The sequence below is a fragment of the Garra rufa genome, unplaced genomic scaffold (assembly GCF_049309525.1).
Source record: "Garra rufa unplaced genomic scaffold, GarRuf1.0 hap1_unplaced_001, whole genome shotgun sequence".
NCBI lineage: Eukaryota > Metazoa > Chordata > Actinopteri > Cypriniformes > Cyprinidae > Garra > Garra rufa.
Genome location: NW_027394276.1, coordinates 6,306,360 through 6,323,808, shown reverse-complemented (window position 1 = coordinate 6,323,808; position 17,449 = coordinate 6,306,360).

Here is a 17,449-nt window from a genome sequence, read left to right as displayed (position 1 = left end):
TAACAGTGGCTAGAGTTCAAAATCTTGGCTTTTTAGCCTAATTTCCCACAACTCTGCTGACGCGCAACGCTAACGTAATCTGTTTAGTGTCTACGGCACTCTTTGCAAAGAAGGGCTCAGTGTGCTGTTCTCTAGAGACGTGTGGGAATCTGTCTTACCCGGCCCAGTAGGTGTCATCGGCTGACTTGTCCAAGCACGTTGTTGAGGGAGCTGATAAACTGCTGCTGGACACTGGGAAGGTCAGAGAATTCATTGATGGACTGTGCATAGGTAGGATCATTGGCAATTCTCTGCACCTCTCTGCTCGAATTTCTGGTGCCAATGCCAAGAATCGAGATGCCGCTCTCTTTCAGGGCGGAGGCAGGTACATCTACGTTATCGCTTGACCGTCCTCCACTGAGGAGGATGAGAATCTGAGGGACACCCTCTCGCCTTCTACTCCCGCCGAGGCGGTGAAGACATTGTCCCTCACGTACTGGAGAGCTGCCCCTGTGTTGAGGGGTCTCCACCTCTATGCCTTCAGACCTTTGACAGAGTTCAAGATATCCCCTTTGTTGTGTGGCTATTCAGATAGAAATTGACCTCTGCGTCTCGACTGTACTGCACCACGGATACACGGTCTCTGTTTGCCTCTATGTTGAATTGCTCTACTAATCTTTGCACAAAGTCACGCATCGCTGGGAAAGTATTTCTAGTGCCATCTGAACCGTCCAGCAGAAACACTACATCCTTTCTGGGTATGGCGTCATCGGCTAGGAAAAAAAACAGCGTCATTAACACCGGACATTTCAAAACATCTTTCAGAACGTCACATTGGTTCACTACCTCTTTGACTACCTAAGCTGTGAGTAATCAACAAGGCACAGCCTTTCAGCTAGCTCTCGTAAAGTTCTGCCATGCACATACCGGTAACAGTTGGTGAAGTTGTAGTGACGGGCATTGCCACAGTCTGGACAGAGGCCAGCAGCTGCTCTTGGACATTTGGGAGCTCACTGAAGTCGGACACAGACAGAGCGTAACTGGGGTCGTATGAAATTCTCTGCAATTCTCTGCTATCAGAGTCCCTCGATCCTATTCCCAAGGTCAAGACGCCAAGCTCTGTCAGAGAGGAGGCTGCTGCATCGACACTGTCAAATGACCTTCCCCCGCTAAGCAGGATCAGTAACTGCGGCACCCCCTCCAGCCGTCTGCTGCCGGAGGAGGCGGTGAAGACATTGTCTCTGACGTACTGGAGAGCTGCCCCCGTGTTGAGGGGTCTGCCTCCTTTGTGTCTCAGGCCTCTGACACGGTCAAGAATGTCTTCCTTTGTCGTGTAGCTATTCAGATAGAAATGGACCTCAGCGTCTCTACTGTACTGCACCACAGAAACGCGGTCTTTGTTGGCCTCTATGTCGAATTGCTCCGCTACTCTTTGCACAAAGTCACGCATAGCTGGGAAAGAATTCCTAGTGCCATCTGAACCGTCCAGAAGAAACACTACGTCCTTTCTGGGTGTGGTGTATTCAGCTAGGAGGAGGAGGGGGAAAATACAGCATCATTAATGCCAAGTAATATCGATAACGTTCATTACCCTTCAGAATGTCATATCAGTTTACCACCTGATTAGCAGTCTAAGCTCTGGCTAATGGCCCCACATATCACAAAAAAAAACAAAAAACAAAAAAAAAACATGTAGGGGCATTAAGTAGAAAGACGAGACACAGCTTAGTTTTAAGTTCTGCCATGCACATACCGGTAACAGTTGGTGAAGTTGTAGTGGCGGGAATTGCAACAGCCTGGACAGAGGCCAGCAGCTGCTCTTGGACATTTGGAAGCTCACTGAAGTCGGACACGGTCAGAGCATAATTGGGGTCGTATGAAATTCTCTGCAATTCTCTGCTATCAGAGCCCCTGGATCCTATTCCAAAGGTCAAGACACCAAGCTCTTTCAGAGAGGAGGCTGCCGCATCAACATTGTCAGATGACCTTCCACCGCTAAGCAAAAGTAGTATCTGAGGCACACCCTCCAGCCGCCTACTGCCGGAGGAGGCAGTAAAGACATTGTCTCTGACGTACTGGAGACCTGCCCCCGTGTAGAGGGGTCTCCCTCCCTTGTGCCTCAGACCTTTGACACTGTCGAGAATGTCTTCCTTTGTTGTGTGCGTGTTCAGATAGAAATGGACCTCGGCATCTCTGCTGTACTGGACCACAGAAACGCGATCTCTGTTCTCAGCTATGTCCAATCTCTCCACCATTCTTTGCACAAACTCTTTCATTGCTGGGAACCCATTCCTAGTGGCATCCGATCCGTCCAGCAGGAAGACAACATCTCTCCTCTGCCTACGGCCCTCAGCTAAGAAATAATATTCATGGGTCAGATGGGGGACTTTTTAGGGAAGAAAAAAAAAGATGCATATTGCATCACGCAATTGGTGCTTTGTCGTTAATTGTGCTTTCTGTCTTTTTTTCGTATCATGTCACCTCCCGTTTAGTTTTACAACTCAGGAAGTAATACTTTTCTTTCTGCAACTCAGTACTGTACAGCACACATCGCTACAAACATAAAAGCTGAGAGGAAGTGGAGAAAGCCGGTTTGGCTGTTTCTTACCTATCGTTGTGGTAGTGATAGACGTGCCCTCTACAAACACTGTGTCAATGTTGCTGAAAAGCTGCTGTTGGACACTGGGAAGGTCAGCAAAGTCACTCACTGAGAGTGCATAACTAGGCTCATGGGAGATCTTCTGTAGTTCCCTGCTGTCTGAGCTCCTTGACCCTATCCCAAAGATAAGCACTCCCAGCTCTTTCAGGGATGAGGCCGGTGTGTCAACATTATCAAATGACCTTCCGCCACTCAGCAGAATCAGTAACTGAGGCACACCTTCTACACGTCTGCTTCCAGAGGAGGCAGTGAAGACATTGTCCTTCACGTACTGCAGAGCTGCCCCTGTGTTGAGGGGTCTCCCTCCTTTGTGCCTCAGACCCCTGACCGTGTCAAGGATGTCCTGCTTTCTTGAGTAGGTGTTAAGATAGAAATGGGCCTCTGGATCTCTGCTGTACTGGACCACGGACACACGGTCTCTGTTCTCAGACACATTTAGTCTCCCCACCATCCTTTCAACAAAGTCGCGCATCGCAGGGAAAGAGCTAGTGCCATCTGAGCCATCCAGCAGGAACACTACATCCCTCCTTCGCTCAGCTACGGCTAACGAAATGGAACACAAAGTCACGTGAGCACTCGGCATCTGATATTATTGTCTGTAGGCGTATGCATGCATCTAGTCGGCAACTGCAAATGGGAAACAACTCTCCCGTCCTTTACGTTATTTTATATCCGACCCAATGGCCAAACGTTAGTGCCGTCTGCTATAATAACGCCTCGTTTGGGTCAGAGTCAGACTGCCTACAGTTAATGAATACGATGCTCTGAAATAAGGACTACATTTGAAGGATATATTGGTTCAAAAGACATAAACTTTAGTAAAACAAACCAACAAGCGAACAAACGAATGAAATTTAAACAAGTACTTTAAAACTTAACAGTGGCTAGAGTTCAAAATCTTGGCTTTTTAGCCTAATTTCCCACAACTCTGCTGACGCGCAACGCTAACGTAATCTGTTTAGTGTCTACGGCACTCTTTGCAAAGAAGGACTCAGTGTGCTGTTCTCTAGAGACGTGTGGGAATCTGTCTTACCCGGCCCAGTAGGTGTCATCGGCTTGACTTGTCCAAGCACGTTGTTGAGGGAGCTGATAAACTGCTGCTGGACACTGGGAAGGTCAGAGAATTCATTGATGGACTGTGCATAGGTAGGATCATTGGCAATTCTCTGCACCTCTCTGCTCGAATTTCTGGTGCCAATGCCAAGAATCGAGATGCCGCTCTCTTTCAGGGCGGAGGCAGGTACATCTACGTTATCGCTTGACCGTCCTCCACTGAGGAGGATGAGAATCTGAGGGACACCCTCTCGCCTTCTACTCCCCGCCGAGGCGGTGAAGACATTGTCCCTCACGTACTGGAGAGCTGCCCCTGTGTTGAGGGGTCTCCCACCTCTATGCCTCAGACCTTTGACAGAGTTCAAGATATCCCCCTTTGTTGTGTGGCTATTCAGATAGAAATTGACCTCTGCGTCTCGACTGTACTGCACCACGGATACACGGTCTCTGTTTGCCTCTATGTTGAATTGCTCTACTAATCTTTGCACAAAGTCACGCATCGCTGGGAAAGTATTTCTAGTGCCATCTGAACCGTCCAGCAGAAACACTACATCCTTTCTGGGTATGGCGCCATCGGCTAGGAAAAGAAAACAGCGTCATTAACACCAGGACATTTCAAAACATCTTTCAGAACGTCACATTGGTTCACTACCTCTTTGACTACCTAAGCTGTGAGTAATCAACAAGGCACAGCCTTTCAGCTAGCTCTCGTAAAGTTCTGCCATGCACATACCGGTAACAGTTGGTGAAGTTGTAGTGACGGGCATTGCCACAGTCTGGACAGAGGCCAGCAGCTGCTCTTGGACATTTGGGAGCTCACTGAAGTCGGACACAGACAGAGCGTAACTGGGGTCGTATGAAATTCTCTGCAATTCTCTGCTATCAGAGTCCCTCGATCCTATTCCCAAGGTCAAGACGCCAAACTCTTTCAGAGAGGAGGCTGCTGCATCGACACTGTCAAATGACCTTCCCCCGCTAAGCAGGATCAGTAACTGCGGCACCCCCTCCAGCCGTCTGCTGCCGGAGGAGGCGGTGAAGACATTGTCTCTGACGTACTGGAGAGCTGCCCCCGTGTTGAGGGGTCTGCCTCCTTTGTGTCTCAGGCCTCTGACACGGTCAAGAATGTCTTCCTTTGTCGTGTAGCTATTCAGATAGAAATGGACCTCAGCGTCTCTACTGTACTGCACCACAGAAACGCGGTCTTTGTTGGCCTCTATGTCGAATTTCTCTGCTACTCTTTGCACAAAGTCACGCATAGCTGGGAAAGAATTCCTAGTGCTATCTGAACCGTCCAGAAGAAACACTACGTCCTTTCTGGGTGTGGTGTATTCAGCTAGGAGGAGGAGGGGGAAAATACAGCATCATTAATGGCAAGTAATATCGATAACGTTCATTACCCTTCAGAATGTCATATCAGTTTACCACCTGATTAGCAGTCTAAGCTCTGGCTAACGGCCCCACATATCACAAAAAAAAAACAAAAAAACAAAAACAAAAAAAACATGTAGGGGCATTAAGTAGAAAGACGGGACACAGCTTAGTTTTAAAGTTCTGCCATTCACATACCGGTAACAGTTGGTGAAGTTGTAGTGGCGGGAATTGCAACAGCCTGGACAGAGGCCAGCAGCTGCTCTTGGACATTTGGAAGCTCACTGAAGTCGGACACGGTCAGAGCATAATTGGGGTCGTATGAAATTCTCTGCAATTCTCTGCTATCAGAGCCCCTGGATCCTATTCCAAAGGTCAAGACACCAAGCTCTTTCAGAGAGGAGGCTGCCGCATCAACATTGTCAGATGACCTTCCACCGCTAAGCAAAAGTAGTATCTGAGGAACACCCTCCAGCCGCCTACTGCCGGAGGAGGCAGTAAAGACATTGTCTCTGACGTACTGGAGACCTGCCCCCGTGTAGAGGGGTCTTCCTCCCTTGTGCCTCAGACCTTTGACACTGTCGAGAATGTCTTCCTTTGTTGTGTACGTGTTCAGATAGAAATGGACCTCGGCATCTCTGCTGTACTGGACCACAGAAACGCGATCTCTGTTCTCAGCTATGTCCAATCTCTCCACCATTCTTTGCACAAACTCTTTCATTGCTGGGAACCCATTCCTAGTGGCATCCGATCCGTCCAGCAGGAAGACAACATCTCTCCTCTGCCTACGGCCCTCAGCTAAGAAATAATATTCATGGGTCAGATGGGGGACTTTTTAGGGAAGAAAAAAAAAGATGCATATTGCATCACGCAATTGGTGCTTTGTCGTTAATTGTGCTTTCTGGCTTTTTTTCGTATCATGTCACCTCCCGTTTAGTTTTACAACTCAGGAAGTAATACTTTTCTTTCTGCAACTCAGTACTGTACAGCACACATCGCTACAAACATAAAAGCTGAGAGGAAGTGGAGAAAGCCGGTTTGGCTGTTTCTTACCTATCGTTGTGGTAGTGATAGACGTGCCCTCTACAAAGACTGTGTCAATGTTGCTGAAAAGCTGCTGTTGGACACTGGGAAGGTCAGCAAAGTCACTCACTGAGAGTGCATAACTAGGCTCATGGGAGATCTTCTGTAGCTCCCTGCTGTCTGAGCTCCTTGACCCTATCCCAAAGATAAGCACTCCCAGCTCTTTCAGGGATGAGGCCGGTGTGTCAACATTATCAAATGACCTTCCGCCACTCAGCAGAATCAGTAACTGAGGCACACCTTCTACACGTCTGCTTCCAGAGGAGGCAGTGAAGACATTGTCCTTCACGTACTGCAGAGCTGCCCCTGTGTTGAGGGGTCTCCCTCCTTTGTGCCTCAGACCCCTGACCGTGTCAAGGATGTCCTGCTTTCTTGAGTAGGTGTTAAGATAGAAATGGGCCTCTGGATCTCTGCTGTACTGGACCACGGACACACGGTCTCTGTTCTCAGACACATTTAGTCTCCCCACCATCCTTTCAACAAAGTCGCGCATCGCAGGGAAAGAGCTCCTAGTGCCATCTGAGCCATCCAGCAGGAACACTACATCCCTCCTTCGCTCAGCTACGGCTAACGAAATGGAACACAAAGTCACGTGAGCACTCGGCATCTGATATTATTGTCTGTAGGCGTATGCATGCATCTAGTCGGCAACTGCAAACGGGAAACAACTCTCCCGTCCTTTACGTTATTTTATATCCGACCCAATGGCCAAACGTTAGTGCCGTCTGCTATAATAACGCCTCGTTTGGGTCAGAGTCAGACTGCCTACAGTTAATGAATACGATGCTCTGAAATAAGGACTACATTTGAAGGATATATTGGTTCAAAAGACATAAACTTTAGTAAAACAAACCAACAAGCGAACGAACGAATGAAATTTAAACAAGTACTTTAAAACTTAACAGTGGCTAGAGTTCAAAATCTTGGCTTTTTAGCCTAATTTCCCACAACTCTGCTGACGCGCAACGCTAACGTAATCTGTTTAGTGTCTACGGCACTCTTTGCAAAGAAGGGCTCAGTGTGCTGTTCTCTAGAGACGTGTGGGAATCTGTCTTACCCGGCCCAGTAGGTGTCATCGGCTTGACTTGTCCAAGCACGTTGTTGAGGGAGCTGATAAACTGCTGCTGGACACTGGGAAGGTCAGAGAATTCATTGATGGACTGTGCATAGGTAGGATCATTGGCAATTCTCTGCACCTCTCTGCTCGAATTTCTGGTGCCAATGCCAAGAATCGAGATGCCGCTCTCTTTCAGGGCGGAGGCAGGTACATCTACGTTATCGCTTGACCGTCCTCCACTGAGGAGGATGAGAATCTGAGGGACACCCTCTCGCCTTCTACTCCCCGCCGAGGCGGTGAAGACATTGTCCCTCACGTACTGGAGAGCTGCCCCTGTGTTGAGGGGTCTCCCACCTCTATGCCTCAGACCTTTGACAGAGTTCAAGATATCCCTCTTTGTTGTGTGGCTATTCAGATAGAAATTGACCTCTGCGTCTCGACTGTACTGCACCACGGATACACGGTCTCTGTTTGCCTCTATGTTGAATTGCTCTACTAATCTTTGCACAAAGTCACGCATCGCTGGGAAAGTATTTCTAGTGCCATCTGAACCGTCCAGCAGAAACACTACATCCTTTCTGGGTATGGCGTCATCGGCTAGGAAAAGAAAACAGCGTCATTAACACCGGGACATTTCAAAACATCTTTCAGAACGTCACATTGGTTCACTACCTCTTTGACTACCTAAGCTGTGAGTAATCAACAAGGCACAGCCTTTCAGCTAGCTCTCGTAAAGTTCTGCCATGCACATACCGGTAACAGTTGGTGAAGTTGTAGTGACGGGCATTGCCACAGTCTGGACAGAGGCCAGCAGCTGCTCTTGGACATTTGGGAGCTCACTGAAGTCGGACACAGACAGAGCGTAACTGGGGTCGTATGAAATTCTCTGCAATTCTCTGCTATCAGAGTCCCTCGATCCTATTCCCAAGGTCAAGACGCCAAGCTCTTTCAGAGAGGAGGCTGCTGCATCGACACTGTCAAATGACCTTCCCCCGCTAAGCAGGATCAGTAACTGCGGCACCCCCTCCAGCCGTCTGCTGCCGGAGGAGGCGGTGAAGACATTGTCTCTGACGTACTGGAGAGCTGCCCCCGTGTTGAGGGGTCTGCCTCCTTTGTGTCTCAGGCCTCTGACACGGTCAAGAATGTCTTCCTTTGTCGTGTAGCTATTCAGATAGAAATGGACCTCAGCGTCTCTACTGTACTGCACCACAGAAACGCGGTCTTTGTTGGCCTCTATGTCGAATTGCTCCGCTACTCTTTGCACAAAGTCACGCATAGCTGGGAAAGAATTCCTAGTGCCATCTGAACCGTCCAGAAGAAACACTACGTCCTTTCTGGGTGTGGTGTATTCAGCTAGGAGGAGGAGGGGGAAAATACAGCATCATTAATGCCAAGTAATATCGATAACGTTCATTACCCTTCAGAATGTCATATCAGTTTACCACCTGATTAGCAGTCTAAGCTCTGGCTAATGGCCCCACATATCACAAAAAAAAAAAAAAAAAAACATGTAGGGGCATTAAGTAGAAAGACGAGACACAGCTTAGTTTTAAGTTCTGCCATGCACATACCGGTAACAGTTGGTGAAGTTGTAGTGGCGGGAATTGCAACAGCCTGGACAGAGGCCAGCAGCTGCTCTTGGACATTTGGAAGCTCACTGAAGTCGGACACGGTCAGAGCATAATTGGGGTCATATGAAATTCTCTGCAATTCTCTGCTATCAGAGCCCCTGGATCCTATTCCAAAGGTCAAGACACCAAGCTCTTTCAGAGAGGAGGCTGCCGCATCAACATTGTCAGATGACCTTCCACCGCTAAGCAAAAGTAGTATCTGAGGCACACCCTCCAGCCGCCTACTGCCGGAGGAGGCAGTAAAGACATTGTCTCTGACGTACTGGAGACCTGCCCCCGTGTAGAGGGGTCTCCCTCCCTTGTGCCTCAGACCTTTGACACTGTCGAGAATGTCTTCCTTTGTTGTGTGCGTGTTCAGATAGAAATGGACCTCGGCATCTCTGCTGTACTGGACCACAGAAACGCGATCTCTGTTCTCAGCTATGTCCAATCTCTCCACCATTCTTTGCACAAACTCTTTCATTGCTGGGAACCCATTCCTAGTGGCATCCGATCCGTCCAGCAGGAAGACAACATCTCTCCTCTGCCTACGGCCCTCAGCTAAGAAATAATATTCATGGGTCAGATGGGGGACTTTTTAGGGAAGAAAAAAAAAGATGCATATTGCATCACGCAATTGGTGCTTTGTCGTTAATTGTGCTTTCTGGCTTTTTTTCGTATCATGTCACCTCCCGTTTAGTTTTACAACTCAGGAAGTAATACTTTTCTTTCTGCAACTCAGTACTGTACAGCACACATCGCTACAAACATAAAAGCTCAGAGGAAGTGGAGAAAGCCGGTTTGGCTGTTTCTTACCTATCGTTGTGGTAGTGATAGACGTGCCCTCTACAAAGACTGTGTCAATGTTGCTGAAAAGCTGCTGTTGGACACTGGGAAGGTCAGCAAAGTCACTCACTGAGAGTGCATAACTAGGCTCATGGGAGATCTTCTGTAGTTCCCTGCTGTCTGAGCTCCTTGACCCTATCCCAAAGATAAGCACTCCCAGCTCTTTCATGGATGAGGCCGGTGTGTCAACATTATCAAATGACTTTCCGCCACTCAGCAGAATCAGTAACTGAGGCACACCTTCTACACGTCTGCTTCCAGAGGAGGCAGTGAAGACATTGTCCTTCACGTACTGCAGAGCTGCCCCTATGTTGAGGGGTCTCCCTCCTTTGTGCCTCAGACCCCTGACCGTGTCAAGGATGTCCTGCTTTCTTGAGTAGGTGTTAAGATAGAAATGGGCCTCTGGATCTCTGCTGTACTGGACCACGGACACACGGTCTCTGTTCTCAGACACATTTAGTCTCCCCACCATCCTTTCAACAAAGTCGCGCATCGCAGGGAAAGAGCTCCTAGTGCCATCTGAGCCATCCAGCAGGAACACTACATCCCTCCTTCGCTCAGCTACGGCTAACGAAATGGAACACAAAGTCACGTGAGCACTCGGCATCTGATATTATTGTCTGTAGGCGTATGCATGCATCTAGTCGGCAACTGCAAACGGGAAACAACTCTCCCGTACTTTATGTTATTTTATATCCGACCCAATGGCCAAACGTTAGTGCCGTCTGCTATAATAACGCCTCGTTTGGGTCAGAGTCAGACTGCCTACAGTTAATGAATACGATGCTCTGAAATAAGGACTACATTTGAAGGATATATTGGTTCAAAAGACATAAACTTTAGTAAAACAAACCAACAAGCGAACGAACGAATGAAATTTAAACAAGTACTTTAAAACTTAACAGTGGCTAGAGTTCAAAATCTTGGCTTTTTAGCCTAATTTCCCACAACTCTGCTGACGCGCAACGCTAACGTAATCTGTTTAGTGTCTACGGCACTCTTTGCAAAGAAGGGCTCAGTGTGCTGTTCTCTAGAGACGTGTGGGAATCTGTCTTACCCGGCCCAGTAGGTGTCATCGGCTTGACTTGTCCAAGCACGTTGTTGAGGGAGCTGATAAACTGCTGCTGGACACTGGGAAGGTCAGAGAATTCATTGATGGACTGTGCATAGGTAGGATCATTGGCAATTCTCTGCACCTCTCTGCTCGAATTTCTGGTGCCAATGCCAAGAATCGAGATGCCGCTCTCTTTCAGGGCGGAGGCAGGTACATCTACGTTATCGCTTGACCGTCCTCCACTGAGGAGGATGAGAATCTGAGGGACACCCTCTCGCCTTCTACTCCCCGCCGAGGCGGTGAAGACATTGTCCCTCACGTACTGGAGAGCTGCCCCTGTGTTGAGGGGTCTCCCACCTCTATGCCTCAGACCTTTGACAGAGTTCAAGATATCCCCCTTTGTTGTGTGGCTATTCAGATAGAAATTGACCTCTGCGTCTCGACTGTACTGCACCACGGATACACGGTCTCTGTTTGCCTCTATGTTGAATTGCTCTACTAATCTTTGCACAAAGTCACGCATCGCTGGGAAAGTATTTCTAGTGCCATCTGAACCGTCCAGCAGAAACACTACATCCTTTCTGGGTATGGCGTCATCGGCTAGGAAAAGAAAACAGCGTCATTAACACCGGGACATTTCAAAACATCTTTCAGAACGTCACATTGGTTCACTACCTCTTTGACTACCTAAGCTGTGAGTAATCAACAAGGCACAGCCTTTCAGCTAGCTCTCGTAAAGTTCTGCCATGCACATACCGGTAACAGTTGGTGAAGTTGTAGTGACGGGCATTGCCACAGTCTGGACAGAGGCCAGCAGCTGCTCTTGGACATTTGGGAGCTCACTGAAGTCGGACACAGACAGAGCGTAACTGGGGTCGTATGAAATTCTCTGCAATTCTCTGCTATCAGAGTCCCTCGATCCTATTCCCAAGGTCAAGACGCCAAGCTCTGTCAGAGAGGAGGCTGCTGCATCGACACTGTCAAATGACCTTCCCCCGCTAAGCAGGATCAGTAACTGCGGCACCCCCTCCAGCCGTCTGCTGCCGGAGGAGGCGGTGAAGACATTGTCTCTGACGTACTGGAGAGCTGCCCCCGTGTTGAGGGGTCTGCCTCCTTTGTGTCTCAGGCCTCTGACACGGTCAAGAATGTCTTCCTTTGTCGTGTAGCTATTCAGATAGAAATGGACCTCAGCGTCTCTACTGTACTGCACCACAGAAACGCGGTCTTTGTTGGCCTCTATGTCGAATTGCTCCGCTACTCTTTGCACAAAGTCACGCATAGCTGGGAAAGAATTCCTAGTGCCATCTGAACCGTCCAGAAGAAACACTACGTCCTTTCTGGGTGTGGTGTATTCAGCTAGGAGGAGGAGGGGGAAAATACAGCATCATTAATGCCAAGTAATATCGATAACGTTCATTACCCTTCAGAATGTCATATCAGTTTACCACCTGATTAGCAGTCTAAGCTCTGGCTAATGGCCCCACATATCACAAAAAAAAACAAAAAACAAAAAAAAAACATGTAGGGGCATTAAGTAGAAAGACGAGACACAGCTTAGTTTTAAGTTCTGCCATGCACATACCGGTAACAGTTGGTGAAGTTGTAGTGGCGGGAATTGCAACAGCCTGGACAGAGGCCAGCAGCTGCTCTTGGACATTTGGAAGCTCACTGAAGTCGGACACGGTCAGAGCATAATTGGGGTCGTATGAAATTCTCTGCAATTCTCTGCTATCAGAGCCCCTGGATCCTATTCCAAAGGTCAAGACACCAAGCTCTTTCAGAGAGGAGGCTGCCGCATCAACATTGTCAGATGACCTTCCACCGCTAAGCAAAAGTAGTATCTGAGGCACACCCTCCAGCCGCCTACTGCCGGAGGAGGCAGTAAAGACATTGTCTCTGACGTACTGGAGACCTGCCCCCGTGTAGAGGGGTCTCCCTCCCTTGTGCCTCAGACCTTTGACACTGTCGAGAATGTCTTCCTTTGTTGTGTGCGTGTTCAGATAGAAATGGACCTCGGCATCTCTGCTGTACTGGACCACAGAAACGCGATCTCTGTTCTCAGCTATGTCCAATCTCTCCACCATTCTTTGCACAAACTCTTTCATTGCTGGGAACCCATTCCTAGTGGCATCCGATCCGTCCAGCAGGAAGACAACATCTCTCCTCTGCCTACGGCCCTCAGCTAAGAAATAATATTCATGGGTCAGATGGGGGACTTTTTAGGGAAGAAAAAAAAAGATGCATATTGCATCACGCAATTGGTGCTTTGTCGTTAATTGTGCTTTCTGTCTTTTTTTCGTATCATGTCACCTCCCGTTTAGTTTTACAACTCAGGAAGTAATACTTTTCTTTCTGCAACTCAGTACTGTACAGCACACATCGCTACAAACATAAAAGCTGAGAGGAAGTGGAGAAAGCCGGTTTGGCTGTTTCTTACCTATCGTTGTGGTAGTGATAGACGTGCCCTCTACAAACACTGTGTCAATGTTGCTGAAAAGCTGCTGTTGGACACTGGGAAGGTCAGCAAAGTCACTCACTGAGAGTGCATAACTAGGCTCATGGGAGATCTTCTGTAGTTCCCTGCTGTCTGAGCTCCTTGACCCTATCCCAAAGATAAGCACTCCCAGCTCTTTCAGGGATGAGGCCGGTGTGTCAACATTATCAAATGACCTTCCGCCACTCAGCAGAATCAGTAACTGAGGCACACCTTCTACACGTCTGCTTCCAGAGGAGGCAGTGAAGACATTGTCCTTCACGTACTGCAGAGCTGCCCCTGTGTTGAGGGGTCTCCCTCCTTTGTGCCTCAGACCCCTGACCGTGTCAAGGATGTCCTGCTTTCTTGAGTAGGTGTTAAGATAGAAATGGGCCTCTGGATCTCTGCTGTACTGGACCACGGACACACGGTCTCTGTTCTCAGACACATTTAGTCTCCCCACCATCCTTTCAACAAAGTCGCGCATCGCAGGGAAAGAGCTAGTGCCATCTGAGCCATCCAGCAGGAACACTACATCCCTCCTTCGCTCAGCTACGGCTAACGAAATGGAACACAAAGTCACGTGAGCACTCGGCATCTGATATTATTGTCTGTAGGCGTATGCATGCATCTAGTCGGCAACTGCAAATGGGAAACAACTCTCCCGTCCTTTACGTTATTTTATATCCGACCCAATGGCCAAACGTTAGTGCCGTCTGCTATAATAACGCCTCGTTTGGGTCAGAGTCAGACTGCCTACAGTTAATGAATACGATGCTCTGAAATAAGGACTACATTTGAAGGATATATTGGTTCAAAAGACATAAACTTTAGTAAAACAAACCAACAAGCGAACAAACGAATGAAATTTAAACAAGTACTTTAAAACTTAACAGTGGCTAGAGTTCAAAATCTTGGCTTTTTAGCCTAATTTCCCACAACTCTGCTGACGCGCAACGCTAACGTAATCTGTTTAGTGTCTACGGCACTCTTTGCAAAGAAGGACTCAGTGTGCTGTTCTCTAGAGACGTGTGGGAATCTGTCTTACCCGGCCCAGTAGGTGTCATCGGCTTGACTTGTCCAAGCACGTTGTTGAGGGAGCTGATAAACTGCTGCTGGACACTGGGAAGGTCAGAGAATTCATTGATGGACTGTGCATAGGTAGGATCATTGGCAATTCTCTGCACCTCTCTGCTCGAATTTCTGGTGCCAATGCCAAGAATCGAGATGCCGCTCTCTTTCAGGGCGGAGGCAGGTACATCTACGTTATCGCTTGACCGTCCTCCACTGAGGAGGATGAGAATCTGAGGGACACCCTCTCGCCTTCTACTCCCCGCCGAGGCGGTGAAGACATTGTCCCTCACGTACTGGAGAGCTGCCCCTGTGTTGAGGGGTCTCCCACCTCTATGCCTCAGACCTTTGACAGAGTTCAAGATATCCCCCTTTGTTGTGTGGCTATTCAGATAGAAATTGACCTCTGCGTCTCGACTGTACTGCACCACGGATACACGGTCTCTGTTTGCCTCTATGTTGAATTGCTCTACTAATCTTTGCACAAAGTCACGCATCGCTGGGAAAGTATTTCTAGTGCCATCTGAACCGTCCAGCAGAAACACTACATCCTTTCTGGGTATGGCGCCATCGGCTAGGAAAAGAAAACAGCGTCATTAACACCAGGACATTTCAAAACATCTTTCAGAACGTCACATTGGTTCACTACCTCTTTGACTACCTAAGCTGTGAGTAATCAACAAGGCACAGCCTTTCAGCTAGCTCTCGTAAAGTTCTGCCATGCACATACCGGTAACAGTTGGTGAAGTTGTAGTGACGGGCATTGCCACAGTCTGGACAGAGGCCAGCAGCTGCTCTTGGACATTTGGGAGCTCACTGAAGTCGGACACAGACAGAGCGTAACTGGGGTCGTATGAAATTCTCTGCAATTCTCTGCTATCAGAGTCCCTCGATCCTATTCCCAAGGTCAAGACGCCAAGCTCTTTCAGAGAGGAGGCTGCTGCATCGACACTGTCAAATGACCTTCCCCCGCTAAGCAGGATCAGTAACTGCGGCACCCCCTCCAGCCGTCTGCTGCCGGAGGAGGCGGTGAAGACATTGTCTCTGACGTACTGGAGAGCTGCCCCCGTGTTGAGGGGTCTGCCTCCTTTGTGTCTCAGGCCTCTGACACGGTCAAGAATGTCTTCCTTTGTCGTGTAGCTATTCAGATAGAAATGGACCTCAGCGTCTCTACTGTACTGCACCACAGAAACGCGGTCTTTGTTGGCCTCTATGTCGAATTGCTCCGCTACTCTTTGCACAAAGTCACGCATAGCTGGGAAAGAATTCCTAGTGCCATCTGAACTGTCCAGAAGAAACACTACATCCTTTCTGGGTGTGGTGTATTCAGCTAGGAGGAGGAGGGGGAAAATACAGCATCATTAATGCCAAGTAATATCGATAACGTTCATTACCCTTCAGAATGTCATATCAGTTTACCACCTGATTAGCAGTCTAAGCTCTGGCTAATGGCCCCACATATCACAAAAAAAAAAAAAAAAAAAAAAAAACATGTAGGGGCATTAAGTAGAAAGACGAGACACAGCTTAGTTTTAAGTTCTGCCATGCACATACCGGTAACAGTTGGTGAAGTTGTAGTGGCGGGAATTGCAACAGCCTGGACAGAGGCCAGCAGCTGCTCTTGGACATTTGGAAGCTCACTGAAGTCGGACACGGTCAGAGCATAATTGGGGTCGTATGAAATTCTCTGCAATTCTCTGCTATCAGAGCCCCTGGATCCTATTCCAAAGGTCAAGACACCAAGCTCTTTCAGAGAGGAGGCTGCCACATCAACATTGTCAGATGACCTTCCACCGCTAAGCAAAAGTAGTATCTGAGGCACACCCTCCAGCCGCCTACTGCCGGAGGAGGCAGTAAAGACATTGTCTCTGACGTACTGGAGACCTGCCCCCGTGTAGAGGGGTCTCCCTCCCTTGTGCCTCAGACCTTTGACACTGTCGAGAATGTCTTCCTTTGTTGTGTGCGTGTTCAGATAGAAATGGACCTCGGCATCTCTGCTGTACTGGATCACAGAAACGCGATCTCTGTTCTCAGCTATGTCCAATCTCTCCACCATTCTTTGCACAAACTCTTTCATTGCTGGGAACCCATTCCTAGTGGCATCCGATCCGTCCAGCAGGAAGACAACATCTCTCCTCTGCCTACGGCCCTCAGCTAAGAAATAATATTCATGGGTCAGATGGGGGACTTTTTAGGGAAGAAAAAAAAAGATGCATATTGCATCACACAATTGGTGCTTTGTCGTTAATTGTGCTTTCTGTCTTTTTTTCGTATCATGTCACCTCCCGTTTAGTTTTACAACTCAGGAAGTAATACTTTTCTTTCTGCAACTCAGTACTGTACAGCACACATCGCTACAAACATAAAAGCTGAGAGGAAGTGGAGAAAGCCGGTTTGGCTGTTTCTTACCTATCGTTGTGGTAGTGATAGACGTGCCCTCTACAAAGACTGTGTCAATGTTGCTGAAAAGCTGCTGTTGGACACTGGGAAGGTCAGCAAAGTCACTCACTGAGAGTGCATAACTAGGCTCATGGGAGATCTTCTGTAGTTCCCTGCTGTCTGAGCTCCTTGACCCTATCCCAAAGATAAGCACTCCCAGCTCTTTCAGGGATGAGGCCGGTGTGTCAACATTATCAAATGACCTTCCGCCACTCAGCAGAATCAGTAACTGAGGCACACCTTCTACACGTCTGCTTCCAGAGGAGGCAGTGAAGACATTGTCCTTCACGTACTGCAGAGCTGCCCCTGTGTTGAGGGGTCTCCCTCCTTTGTGCCTCAGACCCCTGACCGTGTCAAGGATGTCCTGCTTTCTTGTGTAGGTGTTAAGATAGAAATGGGCCTCTGGATCTCTGCTGTACTGGACCACGGACACACGGTCTCTGTTCTCAGACACATTTAGTCTCCCCACCATCCTTTCAACAAAGTCGCGCATCGCAGGGAAAGAGCTCCTAGTGCCATCTGAGCCATCCAGCAGGAACACTACATCCCTCCTTCGCTCAGCTACGGCTAACGAAATGGAACACAAAGTCACGTGAGCACTCGGCATCTGATATTATTGTCTGTAGGCGTATGCATGCATCTAGTCGGCAACTGCAAATGGGAAACAACTCTCCCGTCCTTTACGTTATTTTATATCCGACCCAATGGCCAAACGTTAGTGCCGTCTGCTATAATAACGCCTCGTTTGGGTCAGAGT